Source organism: Anopheles coustani, assembly GCF_943734705.1.
Source record: "Anopheles coustani chromosome X unlocalized genomic scaffold, idAnoCousDA_361_x.2 X_unloc_74, whole genome shotgun sequence".
NCBI classification, from domain to species: Eukaryota; Metazoa; Arthropoda; class Insecta; order Diptera; family Culicidae; genus Anopheles; species Anopheles coustani.
Genome location: NW_026525186.1, coordinates 102,069 through 111,516, shown reverse-complemented (window position 1 = coordinate 111,516; position 9,448 = coordinate 102,069). Strand labels below are relative to the sequence as shown.

General features: G+C 48.7%; 1 non-coding gene across 1 annotated transcript; it reads left to right on the top strand.

Annotated features, from left to right (window-relative positions):
• The first annotated feature begins 8,079 nt into the window (after window positions 1-8,079).
• LOC131270934 (5.8S ribosomal RNA) lies at window positions 8,080-8,234 on the top strand. The gene has a single exon (XR_009179926.1). It is a non-coding gene; the product is annotated as a 5.8S ribosomal RNA (ribosomal RNA).
• Window positions 8,235-9,448: the final 1,214 nt, after the last annotated feature.

Genomic DNA, 9,448 nt, shown 5'->3' with positions numbered 1-9,448 from the left:
CCATCTTTCGGATAGGCGGTGCGCGACACCACCGACGCGGAAAGTCTCAACCCGGAGGTCTTGACTTTGTATTGTTGGATAGTCCTCTTCCACTATAGGGCAAGCTGGAAATATTCCATTTTACCCAGGACTGCCGAGGCAGCGTGGACCAGGGGAGAACTTCACGGAATCTTCAGGCATCCATGATTGCCATAGTGCGTAAGCCGCCGCTGTGTGCGTCAACTCGTTCCCCGTGAGGAGGAGTCTAGCCGCCGCTAAAAGACGAAGCATTAAGTGTCCTCATTCCACTATAGGGCAAGCTAGAATGAACTATCTTACCCAGGACCGCCGAAGCAGCGTGGACCAGGCGAAGACTATACTTTATACTTCACACCACAGTATTGAGTACGACTTGCATAAAGCCCCTAATGAGAACCACGAGGGCTCTCTCAATGTAGAACCACGAGGGCTCTAGTACCGATTCTCTCGGTACGGCTTGGTCCGTGTTCCTTTATGCTTGTACTCGCGGAAAGTCTCAACCCGGAGGTCTTGACTTTGATTGTCATAGTTGGACTACGACGGGGCATCCGACCATTGCTGACCGAACACCCCTGATTCATCATCTTTCGGATAGGAGGTGCGCCCACCTCCGACGCGGAAGTCTCAACCCGGAGGTTCGGACTTAGAGTTTTTCCCATTTAAAAGTTTTTCTCTTAGCCATACTGAAGTCATCACTTGGTGAACGATTGAACTAGGGCGGGTTAATCGTTTATAGGTATCATGTGGTTTGCATGCTCTCTTAGGTTAAGGTCATGTGGTTGGCTATCGAGCATGCCCAAGTGATGACTTTGTTTCACGCTTGCTTGATTTCTTCATGATTCCCTGTTATATAGTGTAATCATTCGAGAACAGGGAATCTTTGGTTTTGCTCAACAGGTATTGGATGTCAACTTGGTATCTAGATCGCATTAAGTCTCAACCCTTAGGTTCGGACTTGTATAGTGACATCTTGTTACGGTCTTGAGTCTCAACCCGCAGGTTCGGACTACTTAGTGTTTGATCGAATATAATATGGCAACTTGTGCCTAAGTCTCAACCCGCAGGTTCGGACTTCTGTTTATTTGGCCAATGTATGTATAAGGCAACTTGTGCCTAAGTCTCAACCCGCAGGTTCGGACTTGTGTATTTGTTCGAAGTCATGTATAAGGCAACGTGTGCCTAAGTCTCAACCCGCAGGTTCGGACTTGTTAGTGTTTCGTCAACTTTCATATGGCAACTTGTGCCTAAGTCTCAACCCGCAGGTTCGGACTTGTGTATTTGTTCGAAGTCATGTATAAGGCAACTTGTGCCTAAGTCTCAACCCGCAGGTTCGGACTTGTGTATTTGTTCGAAGTCATGTATAAGGCAACGTGTGCCTAAGTCTCAACCCGCAGGTTCGGACAGATGCCTCTTCCGTCATCGCTTCTACCGTGTAGGTGCACAGCGTGACGGAAGGTGAAAGGCTCAGAGGAGGGAGTAATGTTGGTCATGGTCCCTCGGGGCCAAGGCCAATGTGAACCCTCGTCCAAAAAAAATGAAATGGAGCTTGCGGTTCAATTTGACTCAACACGGGAAAACTTACCAGGTCCGAACTTATGGAGGTGAGACAGATTAATAGCTCTTTCTCAAATTTAAGGGTAGTGGTGCATGGCCGTTCTTAGTTCGTGGATTGATTTGTCTGGTTAATTCCGATAACGAACGTGACTCACATATGCTAACTAGAACGCAGTCAGCGTTAATGCGTCGATGCCGATTGGAACGGGTTAGGACCTTTCGGTGGAGTATGACCTGACACCTTCGCTGTTCGTGTGCGCAAGTGCACTTACGGTACGCTGCTTAGCAGGACAATTTGTGTTTAGCAAAATGAGATCGAGCGATAACAGGTCCGTGATGCCCTTAGATGTTCTGGGCTACACGCGTGCTACAATGTGGGTAGCAGCGTGTCTCCTATTCCGAGAGGAACGGGAAATCACTCAAATACTCACTTAGTAGGGATTATGGATTGCAATGGTCCATATGAACTCGGAACTTCTAGTAAGTGCTGGTCATCAGCCAGCGTTGAATACGTCCCTGCCCTTTGTACACACCGCCCGTCGCTACTACCGATGGATTATTTAGTGAGGTCTTTGGAGATGATCGTTCGCTGGATCCTCGTGAACCGCGTCTGCTTTATCGAAGTTGACCGAACTTGATGATTTAGAGGAAGTAAAAGTCGTAACAAGGTTTCCGTAGGTGAACCTGCGGAAGGATCATTAGTGGCCAAGTGATCCTTCCAGAAGTCCGAACCTGCGGGTTGAGACTTCGGCACAAGTTGCCATATGATAATTGACGAAACACTATAGAAGTCCGAACCTGCGGGTTGAGACTCAGGCACAAGTTGCCATATGAAAGTTGACGAAACACGTTAGAAGTCCGAACCTGCGGGTTGAGACTTCGGCACAAGTTGCCATATGAACATTGACGAAACACTATGAAGTCCGAACCTGCGGGTTGAGACTTAGGCACAAGTTGCCTTATATATAACTTCGAACAAATACACAAGTCCGAACCTGCGGGTTGAGACTTAGGCACAAGTTGCCTTATATATAACTTCGAACAAATACACAAGTCCGAACCTGCGGGTTGAGACTTAGGCACAAGTTGCCTTATACATACATTGGCCAAATAAACAGAAGTCCGAACCTGCGGGTTGAGACTTAATGCGATCTAGATACCAAGTTGACATCCAATACCTGTTGAGCAAAACCAAAGATTCCCTGTTCTCGAATGAATACACTATATAACAGGGAATCATGAAGAAATCAAGCAAGCGTGAAACAAAGTCATCACTTGGGCATGCTCGATAGCCAACCACATGACATTAACCTAAGAGAGCATGCAAACCACATGATACCTATAAACGATTAACCCGCCCTAGTTCAATCGTTCGCCAAGTGATGACTTCAGTATGGCTAAGAGAAAAACTTTTAAATGGGAAAAACTCTAAGTCCGAACCTCCGGGTTGAGACTTTCCGCGTCCGGAGGTACGCGTACCGCCTACCCGAAAGATGGTGAATCAGGGGTGTCCGATCAGCAATGGTCGGATGCCCCGTCGTAGTCCAACTATGACAATCAAAGTCAAGACCTCCGGGTTGAGACTTTCCGCGTCCGGAGGTACGCGTACCGCCTACCCGAAAGATGGTGTGCTTCTGGGGTATTCGATGAGTCGGATACCCCGTCGTAGTCCAACTATGACTATACAAAGTCAAGACCTCCGGGTTGAGACTTCCGCGTCGGAGGTGCGCGCACCGCCTACCCGAAAGATGATGAATCAGGGGTGTTCGATCAGCAATGGTCGGATGCCCCGTCGTAGTCCAACTATGACAATCAAAGTCAAGACCTCCGGGTTGAGACTTTCCGCGAGTACAAGCATAAAGGAACACGGACCAAGCCGTACCGAGAGAATCGGTACTAGAGCCCTTGTGGTTCTACATTGAGAGAGCCCTCGTGGTTCTCATTAGGGGCTTTATGCAAGTCGTACTCAATACTGTGGTGTGAAGTATAAAGTAGTCCTCGCCTGGTCCACGCTGCTTCGGCGGTCCTGGGTAAGATAGTTCATTCTAGCTTGCCCTATAGTGGAATGAGGACACTTAATGCTTCGTCTTTTAGCGGCGGCTAGACTCCTCCTCACGGGGAACGAGTTGACGCACACAGCGGCGGCTTACGCACTATGGCAATCATGGATGCCTGAAGATTCCGTGAAGTTCTCCCCTGGTCCACGCTGCCTCGGCAGTCCTGGGTAAAATGGAATATTTCCAGCTTGCCCTATAGTGGAAGAGGACTATCCAACAATACAAAGTCAAGACCTCCGGGTTGAGACTTTCCGCGTCGGTGGTGTCGCGCACCGCCTATCCGAAAGATGGTGTAACAGGGGTGTTCGATCAGCAATGGTCGGATGCCCCGTCATAGTCCAACTATGACAACCAAAGTCAAGACCTCCGGGTTGAGACTTTCCGCGTCCGGAGGTACGCGTACCGCCTACCCGAAAGATGGTGTGCTTCTGGGGTATTCGATGAGTCGGATACCCCGTCGTAGTCCAACTATGACAATACAAAGTCAAGACCTCCGGGTTGAGACTTCCGCGTCGGAGGTGCGCGCACCGCCTACCCGAAAGATGATGAATCAGGGGTGTTCGATCAGCAATGGTCGGATGCCCCGTCGTAGTCCAACTATGACAATCAAAGTCAAGACCTCCGGGTTGAGACTTTCTGCGAGTACAAGCATAAAGGAACACGGACCAAGCCGTACCGAGAGAATCGGTACTAGAGCCCTCGTGGTTCTACATTGAGAGAGCCCTCGTGGTTCTCATTAGGGGCTTTATGCAAGTCGTACTCAAAACTGTGGTGTGAAGTATAAAGTATAGAGTCCTCCACTGGTCCACGCTGCTCCGGCGGTCCTGGGTAAGATAGTTCACTCTAGCTTGCCCTATGTGGAAGAGGACTCAATACCCTACCTGTTGAGCTTGAAACAAAGTCATCACTTGGGCATGCTCATATTGCCATACAATATTCCATTATCTACTAATGAGCATGCAGCTATATGATTATAACCTGTAAACGATTACCCCGCCGTAGTTCAGCGCTTCAACCAAGTGATGACTTCAGTATGGCTAGTGTGTGAAGTATAAAGTATAGTCCTCCCCTGGTCCACACTGCTTCGGCGGTCCTGGGTAAGATAGTTAGTTCTAGCTTGCCCTATGTGGAAGAGGACACCATACTTAATACTGTGGTGTAATGAACAAAGTATAGTCCTCCACTGGTCCACGCTGCTTTGCAGTCCTGGGTAAGATAGTTAGTTCTAGCTTGCCCTATGTGGAAGAGGGCATACAAGACAAAGTATAGTCCTCCCCTGGTCCACGCTGCTCCGGCGGTCCTGGGTAAGATAGTTAATTCTAGCTTGCCCTATGTGGAAGAGGACTCAATACCCTACCTGTTGAGCTTGAAACAAAGTCATCACTTGGGCATGCTCTATAGCCAACCACATGACATTAACCTAAGAGAGCATGCAGCGTATTATCCCAATGCAAAGTAAACGATAGACTCGCCCTAGTTCAGTGCTTCAACCAAGTGATGACTTCAATATGGCTAGTGTGTGAAGTATAAAGTATAGTCCTCCCCTGGTCCACACTGCTTCGGCGGTCCTGGGTAAGATAGTTAATTCTAGCTTGCCCTATGTGGAAGAGGACACCATACTTAATACTGTGGTGTTATGAACAAAGTATAGTCCTCCACTGGTCCACGCTGCTCCGGCGGTCCTGGGTAAGATAGTTCATTCTAGCTTGCCCTATGTGGAAGAGGGCATACAAGACAAAGTATAGTTCTCCCCTGGTCCACGCTGCTCCGGCGGTCCTGGGTAAGATAGTTAATTCTAGCTTGCCCTATGTGGAAGAGGACTCAATACCCTACCTGTTGAGCTTGAAACAAAGTCATCACTTGGGCATGCTCTATAGCCAACCACATGACATTAACCTAAGAGAGCATGCAGCGTATTATCCCAATGCAAAGTAAACGATAGACTCGCCCTAGTTCAGTGCTTCAACCAAGTGATGACTTCAGTATGGCTAGTGTGTGAAGTATAAAGTATAGTCCTCCCCTGGTCCACACTGCTTCGGCGGTCCTGGGTAAGATAGTTAGTTCTAGCTTGCCCTATGTGGAAGAGGACACCATACTTAATACTGTGGTGTAATGAACAAAGTATAGTCCTCCACTGGTCCACGCTGCTTTGCAGTCCTGGGTAAGATAGTTAGTTCTAGCTTGCCCTATGTGGAAGAGGGCATACAAGACAAAGTATAGTTCTCCCCTGGTCCACGCTGCTCCGGCGGTCCTGGGTAAGATAGTTAATTCTAGCTTGCCCTATGTGGAAGAGGACTCAATACCCTACCTGTTGAGCTTGAAACAAAGTCATCACTTGGGCATGCTCTATAGCCAACCACATGACATTAACCTAAGAGAGCATGCAGCGTATTATCCCAATGCAAAGTAAACGATAGACTCGCCCTAGTTCAGTGCTTCAACCAAGTGATGACTTCAATATGGCTAGTGTGTGAAGTATAAAGTATAGTCCTCCCCTGGTCCACACTGCTTCGGCGGTCCTGGGTAAGATAGTTAATTCTAGCTTGCCCTATGTGGAAGAGGACACCATACTTAATACTGTGGTGTTATGAACAAAGTATAGTCCTCCACTGGTCCACGCTGCTCCGGCGGTCCTGGGTAAGATAGTTCATTCTAGCTTGCCCTATGTGGAAGAGGGCATACAAGACAAAGTATAGTTCTCCCCTGGTCCACGCTGCTCCGGCGGTCCTGGGTAAGATAGTTAATTCTAGCTTGCCCTATGTGGAAGAGGACTCAATACCCTACCTGTTGAGCTTGAAACAAAGTCATCACTTGGGCATGCTCTATAGCCAACCACATGACATTAACCTAAGAGAGCATGCAGCGTATTATCCCAATGCAAAGTAAACGATAGACTCGCCCTAGTTCAGTGCTTCAACCAAGTGATGACTTCAATATGGCTAGTGTGTGAAGTATAAAGTATAGTCCTCCCCTGGTCCACACTGCTTCGGCGGTCCTGGGTAAGATAGTTAGTTCTAGCTTGCCCTATGGTGGAAGAGGACACCATACTTAATACTGTGGTGTAATGAACAAAGTATAGTCCTCCACTGGTCCACGCTGCTTTGCAGTCCTGGGTAAGATAGTTAATTCTAGCTTGCCCTATGTGGAAGAGGGCATACAAGACAAAGTATAGTTCTCCCCTGGTCCACGCTGCTTCGGCGGTCCTGGGTAAGATAGTTAATTCTAGCTTGCCCTATGTGGAAGAGAGCATACATGAACCAAGAACGAAGGTTATGATCGAGGAATGATTCGACAACTAACCGATGGTATGAAATGTGAAGAATTCAAGCAAGCACACAATCAAGTCATCACTTGGGCATGCTCGATAGCCAACCCTATGACATTAACCTAGTAGAGCATGCGAAACCCAATATATATGTAAACGATGCCCCTCCCTAGTTCAGCGCTTCAACCAAGTGATGACTTCAGAATGGCTAAATCAAATCGGTTCAAAACATACCATCGGTACCCTATTGAAACACACAAGTCGATATCAAACCTCTTAATTGTGTAGTCCTCCACTGGTCCACGCCGCTTCGGCCGTCCTGGGTAAAATGGAACATTCCAGCTTGCCCTATGTGGAAGAGGGCACATTACTCAATACTGTGGTGTGAAGTATAAAGTTCAGTTCTCCCCTGGTCCACGCTGCTTCGGCGGTCCTGGGTAAGATAGTTCATTCTAGCTTGCCCTATGTGGAAGAGGACACTTCATACTTCGTCTCTAAGCGGCGGCTTGACTCCTCCCTACGGGGAACGGGTTTACGCGCACAGCGGCGGCTTACGCACTATGGCAGTCATGGATGCCTTACGTTTCTATGAAAAGTGTGTTCCTCCCCTGGTCCACGCTGCTTCGGCAGTCCTGGGTAAGATAGTTAGTTCTAGCTTGCCCTATGTGGAAGAGGACACGAAGACTTACTGTGGTGTGAAGCATAAAGTTCAGTTCTCCCCTGGTCCACGCCGCTTCGGCCGTCCTGGGTAAAATGGATTCATCCAGCTTGCCCTATGTGGAATGAGGACACTTTATGCTTCGTCTCTAAGCGGCGGCTTGCTCCTCCCTACGGGGAACGGGTATACGCGCACAGCGGCGGCTTACGTTATGGCAGTCATGGATGCCTTACGTTTCCATGAAAAGTGTGTTCCTCCCCTGGTCCACGCTGCTTCGGCAGTCCTGGGTAAGATAGTTAGTTCTAGCTTGCCCTATGTGGAAGAGGACACGTAGACTTACTGTGGTGTGAAGTATAAGGTTCAGTTCTCCCCTGGTCCACGCCGCTTCGGCCGTCCTGGGTAAAATGGATTCATCCAGCTTGCCCTATGTGGAATGAGGACACTTTATGCTTCGTCTCTAAGCGGCGGCTTGCTCCTCCCTACGGGGAACGGGTATACGCGCACAGCGGCGGCTTACGCAAGTTAGTCACCCTCGGCAGTGGATCACTCGGCTCATGGATCGATGAAGACCGCAGCTAACTGCGCGTCATAATGTGAACTGCAGGACACATGAACATTGATAAGTTGAACGCATATTGCACGTCGTGGGAACCTACCATGATGTACAGATGACTGAGCGCTTATATTTGAGAAATGTATCGCATACATTTAACTACGCCGTGACACCCGTCACGAGACGTGCACCATGATGTTAACTAGGGTCGCGACGACCCGCTAGCATTAAAGAACCCGTGGTTTACAATATACTGGCATTGGAATTCGAAGTATTTAGAGCGTCCGTGTTCCCGCGTGAGGCGGAAGTACGAGGAGAAGGCGTGCTTGTGGTGTCTGTGGTGGTGTTTACTGATGTCTAGCTTCAGCTTATTTATTTATTTAAATAGAAGCGAAGATGTCAAAGTAGCGTCGAAGCAGCAGCGGTAGCACAAATGATTCAAGTATGGAAGTTGACCAAAGGAACACAAACAAACTAGCGTATGGGCAATGGAAGGTATCAGTGAGTTAAACCACACGCGGGCTAACAGCCCGTTAACCGAGTCCAACGGTACATATTGGACATTGAAACAAAGTAGTCGCAAGCCAGATGTGACGATAACAACCGCAAGGTACATAAGCCTCAGTTCATGTGTGACAACCCCCTGAATTTAAGCATATTAATAAGGGGAGGAAAAGAAACCAACCGGGATTCCCTGAGTAGCTGCGAGCGAAACGGGAGAAGCTCAGCACGTAGGGGTGGCGGCCAGTCCGTCTATCCGATTCCGTGTACTGGTGCGTCTCACTATCCGTCATCTTAGCGCTTTTCAAGTCCAACTTGAATGTGGCTCAGAACCCATAGAGGGTGATAGGCCCGTAGAACAGCGCCCGTTGGATGATGGACCGAGCGTGCCATGGAGTCGTGTTGCTTGATAGTGCAGCACTAAGTGGGAGGTAAACTCCTTCTAAAGCTAAATACAACCATGAGACCGATAGTAAACAAGTACCGTGAGGGAAAGTTGAAAAGCACTCTGAATAGAGAGTCAAATAGTACGTGAAACTGCCGAGGGTGTGAAGCTCGTTGAACTCAATTATCCATAGGGCCATGACGCCCTCACCTGGACTGTCAGCAGAACCCTTTCTGGACTGACCCGACCCTTGTGAGTTGTCATGGTCCGCGTGTGGACATCGTGATCCATTACGAAATGTTAGCGGTGACTCCGGTTGCCGCGAGCATGTCTGACACTAGGTCCCAAGAAACTGCTGTCGACCCTCTACGTACCTTCAATGGTGACGATGGGCTATCGGAACCCACGGGTAACCGGTTTTCGGCTAAGTTCAGGTGTGCCGTTGGACGCGTGATGG